Raw genomic sequence first — 21,664 nt, forward strand, 5'->3', positions numbered from 1 at the left:
ATTTTTTTGCATGTGGTATCTATAAGCCTTGGTATTAACCCCATGCTATTATAACAAAGCCTATTCACAAGTTCAAAATATCAACAGAAAAGTGAGGGTTAATGTCCATGATTAAGAATCTTGTCATATTGTTATAAAATATTTTGATTGTGAAATAAGTTATGTTTTTTGGGCATGTGGTATTGATAAGATGGAATTGGCTCATGGTATTGTAACAAAGCCTATTTACAAGTTAATAATATCCATGGTAAAGTGGGGGTGAATATCCATGGTTAATAATATTTTCATATTGTTTTAAAATATTTTGATTGTGAAATAATTTATGGTTTTTGGGCATGTAGCATTGATAAGCCATGGTATTGGCCCATGGTATTGAAACAGAGCCTAGTTTTTACAGGTTAATGATATCCATGGTAATGTGGGGGTGAATATCCATGGTTAAGAATCTTGTGATATTATTATAAAATATTTTGGTTGTGAAATAAGTTATGGTTTTTGGGCATGTGGTATTGATAAGCCATGGTATTGGCCCATGGTATTGTAAAAAAGCCTATTCACAAGTTAATAACAAAATCAAAATATAACAAATTGATTTTTATTATTGTAAATTTTTATTATTAATTAACCTAACATTTAAATGTTTATAGTCACTTTTATTTTTTTCTATTTTTAAATTAAGTTGATATTTAAAATGGTTTACATACTTACATTACACCTACACATGTACTCTATACTAGGCATTTCCATTATTAAAAAAATAATACATTAAACAATTACCATCAAATTTAATCTCTAACTTCTTTAGTAATTAGTCCCAACCTTCTAATGGGAGCTCCGTAGACAAGTCCAAATTATGTAATGGAACCTCTTTGGAATGATGACTTCAAAGGGAAATCAAAGAAAAAAATTAACACGGGGAATTGACTATCCAACCATAGCCATCAAATTTGAATATAAACCACATAACAATTTAAATTAGTTTTCTTGCAAAAAAAATTCCCATTAAAATTGTTTGAATTATATTTTTACTAGGGAAATTCTAAAACCCTATGTTACCTAAATTCTTGAAAATCCCAAAATTAGCCTGGATCTTGCAATTTTTTTTCCCAGTAAAATTGTTTGAATTATAGTTTTACGGAGGAATGGTATATTATTCATAAAGTTATACGTAAAACTATGAATAATTTGAAAAACCACTTTACATTTTCAGCTACCAAAAATATACAAATCATTACAGAAGATTCAAGCAATACTTGAGGAGGACTCACATGAAGAAAACATTTCTATGCTCAAAGACATAGTACTCCAATTTTTGCGTTTTGAGCACTCTGAGAATTGCTTTATCATTAACTTCATCATTCTCCAATGGATACCAAGGGTTTTATGGACAAGAATGTTCTAGGTAAAATCTGAAAACAAGGTTCTATTCATATTTCTTGATGCTTTTTCTCTTCAAATTATTTATGGCTAATTTATTTCTTTAGTGGGAACAAAACATTTTCACCAGAGAAAAAATGTTTCGTTGTGGGTGCATTATTTTTTATCGTTCACAACAAAATTTAATGTGATTTCGCTAATTTGAGACCATATCTATATAGGTATTTATGATTTCCTATAGATATGATATGATATGATGTGATTTTTATTCATGGTAGATGTGCTTTGACTGTAATACAAGGAATCCCACATGGGCATTGGTCACTTATGGGATTTTCATTTGCCTGGATTGTTCTTCATCTCATCGTAGTCTTGGTGTTCACATTAGCTTTGTCAAGTATGTATTTTAATCTTTACTACTCAAATTGCAATGTGTATTTCTTTGTTTAGGCACTAAAATTGCTCAGGGGTGCTTGTCCACTTTGTGGTTCCTTCTTGTATTTGTGGTGTTTGTAAGAAAATTAATTAAAAGTAAAGTAATATATTCCGTTTTGAGGGTTTTGTTGACTTTGTGATGTCTTCTTCACAACAAGTTTTTTAAATTAAAATTAATATGGCATATCCCTTTTTGAGGATTTTGTTTAGCATGAGTGCCACTATCTCCTTGTAATGCATATTGAATGATACATTGCAAATTTCTCTATTAAAAATGCACATTAGTGAAGATGGTGTTATGATATTTAGTGTAGCACAATAGTATTTAGCATAGGAGGACCTTCATGACATATCTGCCCCTACCCTACAATCAACTACATGAGAGATATGCCTTGGTCTTCTCATCAGCTTAAGGTAGAGCTTTTAATTTTTGCTATAATTGTAACATATTATCCCTCATTTAGGCACTAACATTGCTTAGAGGTACTTGTGTGTTTTTTGTTTCCCTATTGTCTTTGTGATATCATTTTAATTGCAAGCTAACTTAAAATAAAAATTTAAGTGACATATATTTCCACGAGGATTTTGATATGTATTAATGACATTATCTCCTTGTAATGTATATTGGATGATACATTGTAAACTACTCTATTGAAGTGCATATTAGTGAAGGTTGAATTCTGATATTTAGTTAACATAATAATGATTAACATTGGATAGTCATGACATATATGTTGATAAAATTAATAAACACAACACTGCATCATTTATGAGGGTATAAATTGGGATAACATGTCAATTAGATGCGGAGGCTTTGAACATCTCATGGTGTATATCCCTACATCTACGCTCACCAAATGCTACAGTGCTAGGTGCATATTCGTTGTCTATAATCAAATAGGTGAGTGCACTATTTCATGTAAAAGTTTGTATATGGTAGGAGATATGTCACATTTGAATTATGGTGTTTATGTGTTGTAACTTGTTATTGCATTTTTTACATGGAGACAAAACAATATTGTCTACCACTAATCAACATGGAAAAATACCCCTTAAGACTGAATTTTGATTCCAGTGATGTACTATTTTACAAAAAATGACTGAATTTTATTGGATCGATTGGGGAACCATGAGAAGATATTCCGGGTGATTCCACCAAGAGCTTGCACCCAAGACTTTTACCCAGTGCCATCCCTTTCAAATTTGTTCCATTCAGGTGGGGAAAAGAACATTCAAAATGGAATCTTGGTGGACAAATTAATTTCTAGTTGACCTGAATTGGTAACTAATACTTCATTGTCAAGCAGAGAGAGTTTATGAATGACCCTATCATATAAATTTGGTGCATGTAGTCATAGGAAAGACATTGTAGACCAGAGGTGTGAAGGTGCCTACTCAAATGCATGACTATTTTTGGTAATGTTAATTCATGGATGGGATATTACATTGGTTATAGTCTATGAAGAATAGGGGATGCACATGCGACTGGCTAATTAAGGCCACTTTATATTCTTTTTGTTGTGTTTTGACATAAATTTAACTCTTTTGCTTGGTCACCTTTAGTTTTCTTGAATCTTTCCTAAACTATTTTAGGACTATTGTCTCTAAAATCCCTTTGAGTCACTTGTTTGTCTTATGGTTGGGCTAGAGCGAACATGGCTTATAATATCAACAAATTCTCCCACTAAAAACTTTCTTAATTGATTTGTCTATCTTTAGTTTCTTTTCTAGCTCTTTATTTCTCTAGTTTCTTAGATATTAGCCTTGTAATTAAACCATTAGAGAATATCCTCTCTTTGTAATTTTTCAACTAAATATATTGACATTTGACATTGCATCGAGAGGTGCATTCTATAATCTACATCTCAAGTACGCAAAAAACAATAAATATATAAAGTTGATGTATTATCAATAAAATATAAACCTATGTAGATTTGTACTAACCGTCTATCTATCGTGTGTTGAGATTCAAGGTGAAAACATTTTTTAGAGTGAAAAAACTTAAGGAAAGGTTCACACTTCAAAGGATTTTGTCTGTCTTGGTGCTTGACAAGTCTAGGGTTAAGATAGATCTATGCAGGGTGATTTGAATTATGATACAAATAAATATCACTTTTTGATATATTCATCTCCATCTCTCTCAACCATGTTTGACATTTTTCTTATTTCCTGTTTTGGTTGGCTTGCTAGATTATGACCACATTTGTGCTTGTTTATTGCAATATATTGTTCATATTTCTTGCAAACAATATCATATTAATCACCTTAGGCCTAGAGTGTACGAATTTACAGGAGAATGAAATCGTGGAAATCTTTTAGTTATGTATGATAGCTATGGATGGGAGCATACACAATGGAATAAAAGAAGAAAAATGGAAATATAATGAATAGAGGGAATGTGTTGAATGTTGGAAAATATCACCAGTAAGTATCTCCACTAAGAAGCATTATTAATCCAAATTCACACCTTGTTACATAATAAAAATAAGGGTTAAGAACATTCATCATGGCTACTTGTAAAGAAAAAAGAAAAAAAATTAGTGGGACCAATTTTGGACCACTGACTAGTCCTAGCTTCATTCTCTTAGGGCCTTCCCAAAGATCTCTAGGCAACAACCAACTGCTCCTATAAGCTATAGCATTGATCCATAGACATCTATAATCATTAATTCCCTTCAGATTTTTGGGTATGTGTTATATTATTTGTACTAGTAGCCTCATATGTAGGTCATATATGTTAGGGGCAATGAGATCATACACAATTGAGATGCAACAAAAAATATTATCTATCAAGATGCTAAAAAATTAGTTGGAAACAATAAAATCTGATGGTAAGTATAAGTCATCACTCTCAGAAAAGTTAATATCCCTTGCCACACACAAAGAGAAATTTATCCACACAAAGGAACAAGTTCATGTAAAAGAACTTCAAATGTCTGCCATGTTGGTTTTGGATAACTTTAATGATGTCAGTTGAGCATAGTTGACTGGTTTTCTTCCAACAATACAAAAATATGGGTTGGTATCATACAATTAGTCAATTTTTTTCATGATGAATGTTTTCTTTTCATACCTATTGTTTTCTTATTTAAAACTCCACTAAGGAAAACTCAAATAATACACATGCAGGAAAACAGAATTCGAGAAAATGAAAGTTGACAACTCAACTAATGTAGCAACTAATTCCTCCAATACCTGTTGTGATTTCCCATGGAAAGGAAAGTGTGGAATATGAGAATGCAACATATACTCTTGCTAAAACAACCTTGTGAAAAGCATGCAAGTTAGCTTCCACGTCGAATAAGGATATGGGAACGAAAGATGAAAATGAAAACTTGTATGTATCTAGTTGGCTTCACTTAGAATAATCAATCAACTGTATTACAATTAGGATTTTTTTAGTTCTACCTGTAGGTTTATATCCACTCTATTGTTTTGTAATATTGATCATCTCGATTAAGATTTTTTTTTATCCCCAAATATGAAAGTTTTCCTTTTAACATGAAGCCTTCTAAGAAAAATTGTACACAATTTTTGACTTGCTTGAATTATCTATCACATGGTCAAACTATATTTTTTTAGTACAAGAAGCATTTTATGAAAATCAATGAAATTCACAGCTTCATTTGGCAAGGCCTTTGGGAAGCTTCTGAAACCTAAAATATTGAATGTGAATTATGTTTTGAGGATAGCATAAAGCTTCATGGATAGAGCAAAGAATTTGGAAGATGAGTTCTCTAGGTAGTATTGCTCTTTGAATAAGACCACTAGTTGCAGTGGATTGTCAATATAATTTATAGTTGTTTATCAAGCTTCAACAAAAATCTTATCCTTTTTTAATTGATTATTAATTGATGGATTTGTTATTTCTACTTGTTTCTCTTTATTGAAGTTTTTGTGCTAACTAGTTTGAACTAATTGAGGATCAAACATTGGTGGTATTGTTGTAATATGTTAAATTATTGTTTGTATTGAATCAAGTATTTGTTGTAAAAGATCAATCGATGTGTTATATATTGGAAATTACAAGTATGGTAAACATGGGAAAGCTATTAGTGCTTTGCATGTAAATCTGCAAAGCAGATCAAAACTACTCTTATCTTATCTTTGTGAAAATTCCTTCAACAGGAACCCCTATTGCAGCGAACTGATGTTACTTCTCCTACTTTTTAATTCATACAAGTTATTTGATGTGTGCTACAATAAATATCAAAGTAAATACTATTGCAGCTTTCACTTAATTAAATATTATGCAGAAACAAGAGACTGAGGAAGAAAGAAAATGCAACACAATAGACACCGTTATTTTTGGATAAATGTCCCCGAAAAAACCCAATACGGGAAAACCAGTGCAATAGATCTGAGGATTTATTATTATTAAGCAGTAATTCTGAATACAACTATGAATACCCTTCCGAGCATCAAGTTACAGAGAAAAATACACTGGCAGAAAACTTACTGAGATTACCTCACTTCACCCAACAAATCCTGGCTAATCCAACAATTGAACTAATTATCCCTGGCTACAAATGCACTGCCCCTACGCAGTAACTACGTGGGATTGCGTGGAGCTCTCTAAGGCTCTGCATGAGCTCATCACTTAGTCTCCTTGCCTCCTAGAGCTCTGACGTCAACCCTCTTGGCTGATCCAGAAACTCCCTAGCAAATTTTAGACTTCTGCTGGAAGGTAGCTCTACCTCTGTGGTGGCCCTTCTGGCTCTGCGTCAAGCACAGTGTGGGCCCTCTTGGGCCAGCGTCAGTCCATCCCGGGTCTTCACTTCCTCCACTGGTGTTTATTTGCCTCTCTGCTAAGTATTCGGGGTTCCGGTAAGATCCTCCAACCCAACTATCCCTGCCCCTCAACTGCAAGAAATATCCTCAATAGAATTTCCTCCTCAGAACTTCTCACTTCAAAAATTCAATCTCTTGATCTCTCTCGATGTGTTTTCCAAATGGCCATCAAGTCCCTTGTTATATATTTATGTTGGACAACCAACGACCTAGATTAACTCATAATCAAAGGCTCAGATAATTTTCACTTGATCTCTGTGTTATTCTAGAAGTTACACTCACAATTATATTAATACCCATTAATATTTTAATTTCCCCAAGTTTAGACTTAGGAACTCCATTAAAAATATTAATTATTTTAATATAATCGTCTCTAGGTGGAATTTCCCAAAACACTTTCTGGGTTCTTTGAAATACATGTGTCCAAGCCTCCTTGCAAAATTTGAGGCCTGGAGCACATCCGGTGCTAGCCCTAAATCAACACTCCCTCTTAGCGAGGAATGTGCTCTAGTAATATACTACTGCAGCATACTGCTCTGACTCTGAAGAATCGTCCTCTGTGCTGTTGATGTCTGACATGATAACCACCAACTATTGTGCTTCTGTTGTAACTGTACTACTACCATTAACACTGCCACTACGAATGCTACATATGTACTATAACTCCCTCTCAAATGTTGCATCTACTATGTTGCTAGCACTACCACTGCTAACTCTACATCCGTACAACAACTCAATTATTGAGAGAAGCAATTGAAAAAAATCCAAAATTACTAAACTAACTATGTTCAATATGATACCATGTAAATTCTGGAACTGACTATTGCTAGGCTCTGTGCTGACCCTATGAATCTAGTCCGCTCTATGCCATCTGCACTACGGCCAACTCTGCTTTGTGCTACTCATAATCTAGCGCTCCTAGCCACTATAACTGTCTCCCTGACACTCCTTGGCACCATTCAACACTAGTCCATCCTGCTACTCTTAATTTGGGCTCCCGTAGCAAGGTATTGATTTGAGAGGTGGAGTCCTCAAGGATCCTATCCATATGTAGCTCTTTAGAACTACAACTCCAAATCAGCCCACCTCCCTCCTGTAGGTATCCGCCTTTCATGGAAAAATACTCTTCTTTGATCTTCATGGGTGCAGCCTTTGGATCTTGTTTCTCATCTTTGTCCTTCTTCTTGAGAGGATGTTGAGTAACGTAGTGACCCATCTCACCACACCTGAAAGACTTAATCTTCGAGATGTCCTTCTTACATATTGTTGCTCTTGTTGTCCCTTTGATGCAAGGCCTACATTATCCTCCTCCTCCTTGGGTTTCAACCCACTGCTACTGCTGCTTCCATCAATTTTGACCTTGACCAAGTCTCTCCTCAGCGCCTCTTTCCTTAGAGCTGACAGAATCTCATCCCAGTTAGGCAATGTTTCTCTGCCCTGAATACTCTGGACAAAGACTTGCCACTCATCTGAGACAGAATTAAGGGCCAACCTAACCAACTCTGAATCCTAAGGTGTGTTCCCCATAGCAGACAACTCATCATGGATTTCCTTCAGCTTCGTGAGGAATGGATCCACATGCTCTCCCTTATGCATCTGAGAAGATCTCATATTTTTCTCCAAGTACATCTTCTGCTGCCCAGAATATCCCTAATATAATGTGGCCAAGGCATCCCACATCTCCTTATAAGTCCCTCTGCTAGCAACGTGACACACAATGTGGTCCTAGACTCCATCTAGGATCATCCTCTTGGCATTTGCCATCCCAGATTTGTACATTTTTAATGGATCTGCATCCGCAGGGATAGTGACCATGTTGTCAATGTATGTCTTGAGGGGATGCTCATCTAGAAGGAATGGCATTCTATCCTTCCAGATGACATAGTTGGATGCTCCATCCAACCTATCATGATCCCTCAAGCCATTGGTTGCCACATCTACCAAAAATGTCGAAAATATCCTCTCTTCTTCTCAATGTTGTTGCTCATTCAATGAGAAAACAGACTTCTCGACGGGAAGTCTATTGAGGAAAAGTTCGCTTAGAGTGCTTCTCTTCCTTCTTCTGACGTTTTTCAGCCCAACAATCTCCATGTTGAAAATTTGTGTCCCACCAGATCTCTCACACTGAGGCTTTAGCATTTCTCCCTTTTCGCCTGCAAAAATTTAAAACTGGAAGTCCTTCTCTTTGTCAACTCACTCAGAGAGAGACTACCTCGAAAATCTTCCCTCCCGACTTGGAACTACGTCAACCCTCTCGGGGTTTCGAACTACTTCCTCCTACAGATATTTTGAACTCCCTCTACTACTCAATGTTGGATTTACCGTCTCTTCTCTTCTTGCTTCGCCTGCAGCTCTAATACCATGTGAAAATTCCTTCAACAAGGACCCCTACTCCAGGAAACTAATGTTACTTCTCCTACTTGTTAATCCATACAATTTATTTACTGTGTGCTACAATAAATATCGAAGTAAATACTAATGCAACTTTCACTTAATTAAACATTATGTGGAAATAAGAGACTGAGCAAGAAAAAAATACAACACAATAGACACCGTTATTTTTGGACAAATGTCCCCAAAAAACCCAATGCGGGAAAATCGGTGTAGCATCTCTGAGGGTTTATTATTATTAAGAAGTAGTTTTGAATACAACTCTGGATGCCCTTTTGGAAATCTAGTTACAAAGAAAAAGACACTGGAAGAAAACTTAGTGAGATTACCTCACTTCACCTGACAAATCCCAACTAATCTAGAAGTTGAACTGACTATCCTTAGCTACAACTATGTTTCCCCTTCACAATAGCTATGTGGGCCTATGTGGAGCTCTCTGAGGCTCTACATTAGCTTTGTGATGGGTCTCCTTGCCTCCTGAATCTCTGGTGTCAACCCTCTCGGCTGATCCAACAGCTCCCTAGAAATTTGCAGACTTTTGTTGGAAGGCAACGCTGCCTCTGCGCTGGCCCTTCTAGCTCTGCATCAAACATTGTGTGGGCCCTCCTGGTCCAGCATCAATCCTTCCTGGGTCTACGCTGCCTCCAATGGTGTTTCTCTTCCTCTCTACTGAGTATTCAGGGTTCCGGAGAAGATCCTCCAACCCAACTATCCCTATCCATCAACTACAAGAAATCTCCTTTATCGAATTTCCTCGTGAGAAATTCTCACTTCAGAAGTTTGATCTCTCGGTATCCCTCGGTGTTTTTTCTAAATGACCCTCAAGCTCCTTGTATCTTTTGGTTGGACAACCAATGTCCTAGATTAACTCCTAATCAAAGGCTCAAATCATTTTGGCTTGATCTTCATCTTCTTCTAGAAGTTACACCCATAATTAGATTAATACACATTAATATTTTAATTTCCCTAAGTTTAGACTTAGGAACTCCATTAAAAATATTCATTATTTTCATATAATTGTCTCTAGGTGGAATTTCTCAAAACGCTTTATGGGTTCTTTGGAATACATGCTCCCAAGCCTCCCTGCAAAGTTTGAGGCCTAGAGCACATCTGATGCTACCCCAAATCAACAATCTTTTCATTATAATGATCACTGGTGTTTTGAGTTTGAATGATTGAGGATGGCCACAGGTGTTCCCTCAAATTGTAAATTTGGTGCTGGAATTCAGTGTGGATTTTCCATTCAAGAATCATATAGCAACTGGAATTTGAAATTTACATTCCAAAATAATACTATTTGGGGGATTACTAGTGGTGATTACTACATATTTTCGATATTGGAAATTTGCTCCAATTCACAGCTAATATATTGTACCACAGGTTAGGAACACAATGGGAATGGAATTTTCTTTGAAATTTATCCACATATTGTAGTGATCCATAAATATAATAAAAACATTAATAATTTGATATAAACTAGTTGGCTTATTCATATGTGACAATGGACCCAAATAGTAGTTCTTATCTGAAGAAATGCTCATCGAACTTGGGCATTCTTGACATCATCGACCTCCAGCCTTGGACTTATTCACTTAGGCTTCTAAATTATGCATTTATATACATGTATACAAGGCTATCGTATTATTGTATCCTTTTTACTTCATTTCATTTTATTCTATACTTAGCTTTGGCTTTTCCTAGAAGTTTTGTTTGCACTCCCACACTGTGTAAGTAATATACAGCTTGAGCTTTTTGGCATGTAACTTAGTTTGCATGATTGTGCCTAACATTACTTGAAGGTTGAATACTAAGTTTACTAAGTGTTATTTTCTATGATGGTGTTTTATTTGCTTTGTTTATACAGGTCATCTGGCTACACAATGGCCACTATTTCCCAACTGAAGAAAACTTCCTCGAGTTTTTTTCTTTTATGGGGAAAAATGGCATTGACAATATTGCTGATGTTAAGGTATATATCATATAAATCCTTTGTAGTCTTATTTATTTTATATTCTAGTGCTCATTGTCTTTCATGTCTTATCCTCTTCATTATATCTTCTTTATTTTTCAGAAAAGGAACTTAGTATTGATGGTAAGAAGCAAGAATTGAAGAAAGAGGAGAAAAATAACACTAGAGCGGCAAAATGAAAGTTAAAGAGAGAGAGAGAGAGGACAGAATTGGTCTAGTGGTACTTGTAGAGCCAATATCCCACATAAGGCACACACAGACACTAATGGTCAAGTCCTCATAGTTGGTGAATTCACCTACAATGCCTTGAGAACAAAATGATAATGTTTTGTAGTGATAAAACAATATTTCATGTGTAAATTTTATGTTGGGTCCCTATAATACTAGTGATTACCCCATTACTATTATATTTATACCCCTTATTAATATTGTTGTGCCCCTATTGCCCCCATATTGTTATTATTGTGCCCCATAGAATCTCTCTATTGTTATTTTTGTGGCTTTATATCATTATTGTTAGGTCGGCTGGATTATATTGTGACTCCTTAGACTCCTATATATAGAAAGGAGGTTTTGTCATTTGAATCATCCAAGAATTGTTCATTTATGTAATGTAAAGGAGGTTTACCCCTCGAAGAGGCTGAATTCTAAGGCGTTGATCTATTTTTTCTATCTTTTCTTGAGTTGGTTTCATAACATTTGATATCAGAGCTTTGGATTCTAGGGTTTCGCTGCTCCAAACAGGTCATCTTGGAATTTTCGCTATAACTTTTTTCTGCAACGTTTCAGAAGTTGCAAAAATAAACCCATTTGAGAAGAAATCGCATTGAACCTCGTGTCCAAATTTCAGAGCTTTTCGGGCTATATTTGCGGAGATATGATCTGAGGAAGTTGGTCTTTTTGCAGACTCCTGAATTACATTCCAAACAGGTGACTGGGGAAAATCATCATAACTTTCTCTCTAGGGATCGGATTTAAATTTCGTAAGAAGGTACAGAAAGAGGACGAACTTAGTGTCGTGTATGCATTTTTCAAATCCAAAGGTCGAAACAGTGACTCGTGACACATCATACAAGTTCGCTCTACTAAACTAGTCTATAATCAAGTCACTATGGGAGATTTCACATAACTCTTCCTTGGAGAATCCAATTTGGGTCAGACTTGTGGCATTGGAAAGAGGATGCAGAAGGTCACTACAGGTCACAATTTCAGAACTGTAGGATCTCAAATTACAGAGATACATTAGATTCAATATCAGGCTTCTACAAAGTGAAAAAAGGTGTGTAGTTTTTTTTTTTAATTTTTGTGCAAGCTTGGTTTGAAGGAATTCAAAGGGCATAGTAAAGCATTATTATCGGTAACTGATGCCCCGAGGAAAGAAAATGCAAACGCCTAGTAAGGAACCTGAAAGCTCTAGCATGACTCATGAAGAATAGGAAGAAATGCTACATGATATATCAAAATTACAAGAACAAGTGCAACAAATGTCACGCTCACAAAAGCTAACAGAAGCTAAGATAAATGGCGTGGAATCTAAGATAAATGGCGTGGAATCTAAGATAAAGGGCATGGAAGCTAAGATGGATGATTCGAAGATAGATTTGAAGAGAGACATGGTAGATTTGAAGACAGACATGGTAGATTTGAAGACATATTTGACAAATTTTCTACAAGAAATACTTACTAATGGTGAAAAGGTTGTAAAGGAAACTCATGATGTGAACAAAAGAAATGTTAATCATGATTCCATAGACTCTAATGTTGGACCGAAGACCCACCATATTCCAAAAATAGATATGAGGAAGTTTGATGGCAAGGATCCCGCCACATGGATATTACAGATGGAGCAATTCTTCGATCTCAATAATGTGCAAAACACACAAAAGGTACGTATGGCAACTTTATATTTGGAACCAAATCAGTTTGTATGGTATCAATGGCTTTGCTCTCGTAAACAATTTATCACTTGGGCAATTTTTACAGAAGAATTGATAGCACATTATGAGGATACAAAAAGCAACACTTTTTTTAGCTAACTGATAAGTCTCAAACAAAAGGGTTCAATAATGGAGCACAATGAGGAATTTCAAAAATTGAACATAAGGGTAAAATATATTCCAGAGGAGCATAGGATTGATGTGTTCATAGGGTCTTTAAAGGATAATATCCAACATGATGTTCGCCTTTGGGAACCTAATTCATTAGAGAAGGCATTCACGTTAGCAAGAAAAATGGAAAGAAAAATTATGGCAACCAGGAAGCATACCACTCACAAATATAAAGACGGAAGTGTTGTTGCCCCTAGTCTTCCACAACCTATAATGTTGACACCACAACAATTGGAATAGAAAAGAGAAAAAGGGCTTTGTTACAGTTGTGATAGAAAATACACTAAAGGTCATAAGTGTGCTGAGAAGAAATTATTCTACATAGATTGTGAAGAGGAAGAAGAAAAGGAGCAAGAAAAGTCAAAAGAAGAGGATATACTCCAGGAACAAAGCCTAGATGAAGAACAAATAAATCCAACCATATATTGTAATGCATTGGCGGGAATTACCACTCCTCAAACCATCAAGATAGAAGGACAAATCAAGAAGAAAAAGGTAATAGTGTTGATTGATTCAGGAAGCACCCACAATTTTATTCATTGTAAGGTAGCAAAAGAATTGAATTGCTTCCTATATCCAACATCAGAGTGTCAAGTGATGATTGCAAATGGAGGAACAATAAATTTCTCCGGAAAGTGCCATAATATCAAGCTATCCATGGGAGAATATGTATTGACTAGCCCAATGCTTTCCATTCCAATGGGAGGTGCTGATGTTGTACTAGGAGTCCAATGGCTACAATCCTTAGGTACAATAGCTTTTAATTTTCAAGAACATTTACTAAAATTTTCTACGGAAGGAAAGGAAGTTGAATTAAGGGGTATTGCAGGGAAACCAAGAAATATAATCAGCTCTAATGGTATGAAAAAGCTTCTAAAAAAGGAGCAAAGAGGTGTAATTGCACAATTATGTTCGCTAGATGTTTCCACATCGGAATCATCTATTTCTCCAGATCTCCAAAAATTCCTAGACAATCATTCCAAGGTATTTGAGACTCCCAAAGGTCTCCCACCTATGCGTGATCATGATCATGCTATTCATCTGATTCCAAGAAGTGTTCCTCCAAACATCAGGCCGTACAGATATCCCTATGTCCAAAAGAGTGAAATTGAACGTATGGTTGTAGAAATGCTAGAGGCTGGTATAATTCAACCGAGTCAAAGTTCTTTCTCTGCTCCAGTAGTATTGGTGCACAAGAAGGATGGATCATGGCGCATGTGTCCGGATTATAGGGAGCTCAACAAGCTCACTATTAAAGATAAGTTCCCCATTCTTGTCATTGATGAATTACTGGATGAATTGCATGGATCAATTTGCTTCACCAAGTTGGATCTTCGTTCAGGATATCATCAAATCAGAATGAAGACTGAAGACATTCTGAAAACAGCATTTAGAACTCATGAGGGTCATTATGAATTTTTGGTCATGCCTTTTGGCCTTACCAATGCACCTTCAACATTTCAAGGTTTGATGAATTCAATTTTCAAACCATTCCTTAGAAAATTTGTGTTAATATTTTTTGATGATATACTAATCAACAGCAAGTCTTGGAAGGATCATGTTGAACATGTTGACAGGGTGCTACAACTATTGGAGGAGAAACAATTATATGCAAAAAGATCCAAATGTTTCTTTGGAGTCCAGGAGGTGGAATATTTGGGTCATATTGTATCTCATGAAGGAGTTAAGGTAGACCCTAGCAAAATTAAAGCCATTAAGGAATGGAAGTTTCCCACATCCATAAAGCATCTGCGAGGATTTCTCGGGTTGACAGGGTATTATCACAAGTTTGTTAAGAATTATGGGAGAATAGCAGCACCTCTAACAACATTATTGAAGAAAGATGCATTTTCATGGACTCCGGAAGCAACAAAGGCCTTTGAACATCTTAAAGAGGCAATGTGCCAAGCACCGGTCTTAGCTACACCGGACTTCACAGAAACCTTTATTGTGGAATGTGATGCTTCAGGAAATGGAATTGGTGTTTTTCTAATGCAAGATGAAAGACCCATTGCTTTTGAAAGTCGTCCAATCAATGGAAAGTTTTTAAGCAAAGCTATTTATGAGAAGGAAATGTTGGCAATACTCCATGCACTTAAGAAATGGCGACCCTACCTAATGGGAAGACACTTCAAGGTAAAAACGGATCATGATAGCCTTAAATACCTTTTAGAACAAAGATTATCCTCTGAAGAGCAACAAAAGTGGGTCACAAAGATGTTGGGTTATGACTTTGAAATCATCTACAAAAAAGGGAAGCAAATTGTGGTGGCAGATGCACTCTCAAGAAAGGATGAGGATGTGGAAGCATTGTTGTGCGCCATTTCTATTATCCAACCAGATTGGATAAACGAAGCAAGGGAGGAACGCAAGAATGACGAAGAAGTGTGGGCACTTATTCGAAAGTTACAACAAGATTCCAATACGTCTGATACATTTAGCTGGAAAAATGATTCGTTATGGTACAAATATCGCTTATACCTCTATAAGAATTCCCAGCTAAAACAAAAGATTCTTATGGAATTGCACACTTCTCCCTTAGGAGGGCACTTAGGATTTTTAAAAACTTACCACAGGGTTAAGAAGGAATTTTTTTGGGATGGCCTTAAATCAAATATTCAAAAGTTTGTGGTGGAATGTTTGGTTTGCCAACAAAATAAAGTTGAAACAATTAAGACACCGGATCTATTACAACCTTTATCCATTCCAAGCCAACGTTGGGAGGAGGTTTCAATGGATTTTATCACAGGTTTAACCAAGTCTGAGGGAAAGGAACCAAGGGAATGGATTTTATCCCAGTTCAAACAATATTTCCAGAACTTGATGAGGAAGGAAAAATTATATTGGAATCGGAAGCAGTCACAGAAACAAGAAATCGACAGCTACGAAATCGATCAATTTTAGAGTATCTTATCAAGTGGAAGAACTTATCCGCTGAAGATTCCACATGGGAGGATGAGAATTTTATGCAGAAGTATCCAGAACTACTCAAGCGTTGAGGACAACACTTTTTTGAATGAGAGGGGCATGTTGGGTCCCTATAATACTAGTGATTACCCCATTACTATTGTAGTTATACCCCTTATTAATATTGTTGTGCCCCTATTTCCCCCATATTGTTATTACTGTGCCCCATAGAATTCCTCTATTGTTATTTTTGTGGCTTTATATTATTATTGTTAGGTCGGCTGGATTATATTGTGACTCCTTAGACTCCTATATATAGAAAGGAGGTTTTGTCACTTGAATCATCCAAGAATTGTTCATTTATGTAATGTAAAGGAGGTTGCCCCCTCGAAGAGGCTGAATTCTAAGGCGTTGATCTATCCTTTCTATCTTTTCTTGAGCAGGTTTCATAACATTTTACTCCAACCAATATTAAGTTGGAAACTCATATTGTAATACTTGACATTTAATATAATATAATTTTCGTGGTTGAAATTATTTATAGTTGCACTTGATATTATTTAGTATTATAATTAACATTTGTAACTTTGCGTTTTCATATTAGATGAACATGGACATTGTATGTCATTTTTTTTTAATTTAGTTGAAAAATCATACTAATTAATTTATGTTGATTAATAATGAATGCTTAAAATCAATCTAAAAGTAGTAAATTAGTAGTTTATGTTGATTAATGATGATCACGAATAAAATGAATATACGACTAAAGTAGTTGTTTGTAATGGTTGTTAATGAAAGTAAATGAAACAACTATAAACTACTAAAGTAGGCATTTATATAATGAATATGAAACTACCAAAAAAGATAAATGACTACTGCAAATGATAAATTTGTGATTACAAATAACGATTAAATTTTGCATATATACGACTATTAGTAGCTAATTTATAGTATCTTATAACACGACCAAGACTTAGTCATATTTATTGGGCCATTAATGAGTTTCAAATAATGACTAAAATTTGCATATATATGACTATTAGTAGTTAATTTATAGTATCTTATAACACAACCAACATTTTGGTCATATTTCTTTAGTCATTAATTGGTTTTCTCGGGTGATCATTTAGTAATATATTTTGTTGTATATTTGGTCATTAATTATGGCAATTAATGACTAAATCAATGACTAAATTAATGACCAAATTAATGACTAAATATACTACTAGATAATAAAATTGAGACAACCAATTAATGACTAAGCTAAAAACGACTAAAAGTTGGTTGCGTTATAAGATACTGTAAATTAGCTACTATTGGTCACTGACTGAAAAATAGTCATTTATATGAAAATTTTAGTCGTTTTTTTAGTAACTAATTAGCCATTTTGTACTAGTGTGAGCCATATGTCATGTTTCAGTAGGTTGTTGAGGTATATGTGTGATTGAACACCGAGGATGTGTCCCCCAGGGGGGAGAGTTTTGTAATAGCCCTGCTGAAAATTCCATGTAATAAAATTTAAAAGCAATAACCATGGTTGATGAGACACTTATTCCAAGACATCCTAGGGGGTGTTCATTAGGTTTTTTATGCTAAGGAAATGGCTAAGGGTTTGCAAAGGAAAAATGACATTTTTGGCACAATTATTTATGAAAATAATGGAAATTAAAAGAAAAGGAAAGTGAAATGTCACAGGTTGCATGTGAGGAGGAAATTAAAGGAAAATAATGGAAAATGAATAAAATAGATGCCTCATTCATAAAAAGGCTTTTGGGGATCAGTTGGTAACCTTCTGTCAATTTATTTTTGGAGCTCTCTCATTAGTCTCTCTCTCTCTCTCACTCTTGGGCACTTAGAGTTTCTTGGAGCACTTTGGCATTGGAGCAAAAAAGGAAAAGAAGGCAAGAGGAAGCAAAGATCAAGGAGGGAAAGGTAGGATCAAGCAGCGACATCAGGATTCATTGCAAGTATTGACTTGCATGTGTATTTTCATTTCTATATTTTGCATGCATGTGATTACATGTGTTTCTTTTCTACCATGGAATGGTTTTTTCTAGGTGTGATAGTATTTTCAGCCTAGCCTTCCCATTTCCTGATAGCTTTGATGAGATGGGTTCTCTCATTCTGTTTATGTGGGATGGACGGATTTGATTCAAAGTTGAGTGGCGTAGATCTCCGAATTGACAAACACATGGTCTGAGTGGTCCCTGAAACGGGCTGAGGATCATGAAGCCACTAGCATAGTAACCCTTCAACCAGATTTTGAGTTGTAGTAAAGCCAAATTGTGTGCCTCGATGGGCCTAGGAATCCTTGCCGGTGAATGGAAAGATATACGGTAAAGCCAAGAGGTGGATTTTCTCTCAGTTGAGCCTAGTGATCCCAAGATGGGATGCACGTTAAAGCTTGAAGACTATGTCTAGGTGTAGGGCCTAGTGATCCCTTGATCAGACTGTGGATGCACCGTAAAGCCTGAGAAACTAGGAGGCACTCAAATTCCTCATGGTGTAGGCGGATAACTCCAGTGGCATCCATGTTGATTGGTGTTTTTGATGTGTCCTATGAGTCCCACATTCATACTTGGAATATGGCACAGGGGTGATTGGCTGAAGAGATACTTGGCTCAGCCAATCTATGGTCGGGTGGAACATGGTAGTCCCATCTTTGGCTGGTTCAATGCATTCATTAATGAAAAATTCATTCCCTTGATTTTCATGTGTAAATGTATTGATGTATATGTGGATTTTGATGGCTGATATCCCTATGGTATTCATGTTCCTATTATGTTGGTTATATGTATATTTTATGACAACAACTATGTACGGTTGGCAGCATGTTTTTACTTGTATATGAATGGATAATATGTCTACGACCTAATAGAGGATAATGTAGCAAATGACATTAGGGAACAATGGTTCATAACGATTCTCAGATAAGTATGAGATCCTTACACTTAATTTTGTTGTTTACACATGTAGGTTACATGTTGATGATATGTTTAACGAAATGCTTGTCATGGTTATTAGGGATCTAGTTATGGTCTTGTTCATCTTATTGCTTTTACATCATTATTTCCCTGTAATTTTTTTGATTTCAAGCTAACACACCATTCTGGGCAATGGCCTGGGCTCTGGACCTAAAAAAGTGGCTTAAATCCTGGGGCCGTTGGCACAAAACTGGAAATTTTGGTCTCTACTCACAGGGAGGAAAGCCTGTGAGAGTGACTTTAGGTTGTTGGTCACTCCCTTGCCCATAACATGACAGTGACTATGGCCTAAGGGATCTAGAACAGCAACGGGACCTAGGGACAAGCTGTCTAAGTGGCTGACTTGTCTCCTGAGGGTTCTGTTAATGATGTTGGATGACTGTGTGTGATTTTCCAGCGATTCTACTTCCTTAAGGTCACATAGGAGGTCAAATCTGATCATAGTAGCATGTCGTCTCATGTTTACCCCAATTGGCATGGTTACTTTGGTATATGTGGGAGGAGGGTGTTGCAGGTACAAGTGTAGGTATAGGTGTGGGTGCGGGTACAAGTACAGGTGATCAAGATGCATATTATCATCTCACAGTAGATGATTCGGTGAGATTTAGGGATAGGATCTATGTGTCGACTTACAGTGAGCTCAAGAAGCTTATCTTGAGGGACTTCCCGCCAAGCTATACTCAGATCATCTAGGATATCATAAGACATTGACGGTGGTAAAGAAGTTCTACTATTGGTCAAATTTGAAGAAGGAAGTGGCAGATTTAGTGGCTATATGTTTTGATTGTCAGTACGTAAAGGCAGAATGTAAGCATCCAAGTGGTTTACTACAACATATAGAGATTTCAGAATGGAAATGGAGGTCATTTCCATGGATTTCATTACAGGTCTTCCGAGGACATTGGGACAACATGATTCTATTATGGTCGTGGTTAACAGGTTAAGCAAGGTAGCGCAATTCATTCTAGTGAAGACTACATATTCAGCCAGTGAGGTAGCATGGGTTTTCATAAGAGATATAGTGAGATTACATGGTGTTCTAAAGAATATTGTATCGGTCAGGGATGAAAAGTTCACTTCCAATTTCTGGAAGGAGATATTTGCAAGTTTGGGTATAGAGTTGGCCTTTAGTACATCTTATCATGCATAGATAGATGGATAGACAAAGAGGGTGAACAGGATCTTGGAGGATATGTTGAGGATGTGTGTGATGGGAGGAGTATCTTCCATTGGTTGAGTTTGCATACAACAATGGTTATCAGGAGTCATTGAGGATGAGTCCTTTCGAGGCATTGTATGGGTGGAGTTGTAATACTCCCATCAACTTTAGTGATCCAGTGAATAGGGTACTTATTGGACCGGATATGTTGGCAGACATAGATCAAGAAATGCAGGCTATAAAGAAGAATCTAAAGGAATCACAAGATAGATATAAGAGTTATGTAGATCAGCACAGGGTATTTTTGGAGTTTCAGGTTTGGGAGCATGTGTATTTGCGCATCAAGCCCAAGAAAATCTCTTTGATGATTAGTTCATGTGCCAAGTTGGCACCACGGTATTGCAGGCCTTTCGAGATCCTTGAGAGGATTGGACCAATGGAATATCAACTTGCACTACCTCCAACAGTGAAAGTCCATGATTTTTTTCCATATTTCATTACTTAAGAAGTATATAAAGGATGTTGATCATGTTATTGATTGATCTGTATTATAGGTGAAGCAAGATGGAGAGTTCTAGACGGGGCCTCAATGCATATTGCAACGGAACCATATCATGCTCAGGAACAGAGCCGTAGAGCAAGTTAAAGTGCAGTGGAAGCACTTTGGTCCTCAAGAAGCTACATTGGAGATGGTGGGTCAGATGCGAGCCATGTATCTTTCATTATTTTCCAGTTGAGGCAAAGTAGTTTTTGTTTGATGTTGGTATATGTTTGGCATATGTTTTGTTGTTGTTTTCGTATATGTATGTATATGTATATGGATCTAAATACTACCATGAGCTAAGTTATAAAGCTCCAATAAGTGGTATGGGTGTCACGTCATTATGGTTGTTATCTTGTCATGTTGTCTTGATTTTTTTATTTTGAGCAGGTCCTTCATTGTAAATACTGCAACAAGCTAAGTTATAAAGCTCCATGGGAAATCTATTTTCTGTTCAATGGTTTTGCTAAAGTCATGGTGTGGTTTACCACCGAGGATAGTGTCCCCCAAGGGGAGGGTCCTGTAATAGTCTTGGTAAAATTTCACGTAATAAAAGTTAATAAAGGAAAAATAAGACCATGGTTAAGGGACACTTATTCCAAGTTGAATGCTGGGCAAAGATATCCTAATTGGCATCATTGGATGTGTGTTTTGGCTAAGAAAAATTGGCAAAGGTGAAGGTAAAGCATTAAAAGGAAAAAAGACAATTTTAGCACATTTATTTATGAAAATAATGGAAAATAGGAGAAAAGTAAGGTGAAAGGTCACATGTTGCATGTGAGGAGGAAATTGAAGGAAAATAATGGAAAATGAAGAAAATAGAGGCCTCATTAATAAAAAGGCTTCTGAGGATCAGTTGGCAAGATTTTTCTAACCTTTTGTCAGTTCAAGTTTGGAGCTCTCTCATTATTCTCTCTCTCTCTCTCTCACTCTTGGTCACTTAGAGTTTTCTTGGAGCACTCTAGTTTTGGATCAAGGAAGGAAAATCAAGCAAAGGGAAAG

Source organism: Pinus tabuliformis, chromosome J (genome assembly GCF_031772625.1).
Source record: "Pinus tabuliformis cultivar Carrire ecotype Pingquan chromosome J, CPIR1, whole genome shotgun sequence".
Classification (NCBI taxonomy): Eukaryota; Viridiplantae; Streptophyta; class Pinopsida; order Pinales; family Pinaceae; genus Pinus; species Pinus tabuliformis.